At 36.3% G+C, this 985-nt stretch overlaps 1 protein-coding gene across 5 annotated transcripts in view; it reads right to left on the reverse strand.

Moving 5' to 3' along the window:
• Positions 1–985, reverse strand: part of VIT (vitrin) — a 118,252-nt gene extending 117,267 nt beyond the window's left edge. For all 5 annotated transcript variants that reach the window (XM_003795692.2, XM_023516659.1, XM_003795693.2 and 2 more), the window contains exon 1: positions 889–985. The gene's annotated coding sequence lies outside the window, so the exon portion shown is untranslated. The remainder of the gene's footprint in view (positions 1–888) is intronic.

Genomic DNA, 985 nt, shown 5'->3' on the forward strand with positions numbered 1-985 from the left:
CCATGGCCAAGAATGCTTTTTTTTTTTTTTTTTTTTTACAATAAATCCAAAGAAAATCTTGAATTCCACTCTCGATGTGGGGATGCCAAAGATGCTGTGTTTGTTTGGAGCAAACTATCATGTCTCATTATTCAGTCTCATCCTCTTTAACTTGGGCTTGAGGCATTTATTTCGTGTTTATACTAGTTTGACACAAATTATACTTAAAAGAGATTTCTTATCCTGTCCTCCTGTGCAGAGCTGAGCTACAATGGCAGACTTAACAATGCCAGCCAGCCCTTCTCGTCCTTATCAGTAACCGAAGCATTCAGCCTAAGAAAACACTTCCAGTGTAAACAAGACGCAGAAGCCACATCCCCTGAAATTTGTCTGAATAGGAGGAGAGATCCACGCGCCATAATCTCTCTTCATTTAGCCTCAGCGTGCCCATTTTTCATATTGCAATTCACAAATCGTTGTAAGCATTTTGCTGTATTGCTATCGTATTCCACGTAGGAAGCAACGTTTTAAAAAAGGCAAGATAAAAGAGAGCCTTCAATTACTTTAAAGTTCTACACACATATACTTCTCAACTTACTTTTTAACCATAATGAGTTGCTTTAAAGAAATAGTGAACATCTTGTTACGATAGTAATATTAATACGGCTTATTATAATTGATAAACACGTGTGTGTGTGTGTATAAGTACACACATATATTTAACTAGTTGTTTACAAGGATCCCAACGTCACCCACTTCTATTTCAATTCTCTTGAAACTGAAATTTGTACAGACCAATAATTTTGTCAAGGTTTGTTGTGTTTTCTTAATGGCAAATACATTTCACTGGTTTTATAACAATGACTGGAAAGCAACTCTCTACACAGCTTAGTAATTCATCAGACATACCTTGCTTGGAGAAAGTTACTTTCTTTCAGAAATTTTCCACCACACGGAATGGATATCCTTTTTTCCTTAAGCGTTTCTGCATCACAAATCCCATCCA

Source organism: Otolemur garnettii, unplaced genomic scaffold, assembly GCF_000181295.1.
Source record: "Otolemur garnettii isolate 467f Iridium unplaced genomic scaffold, OtoGar3 scaffold00095, whole genome shotgun sequence".
Classification (NCBI taxonomy): Eukaryota; Metazoa; Chordata; class Mammalia; order Primates; family Galagidae; genus Otolemur; species Otolemur garnettii.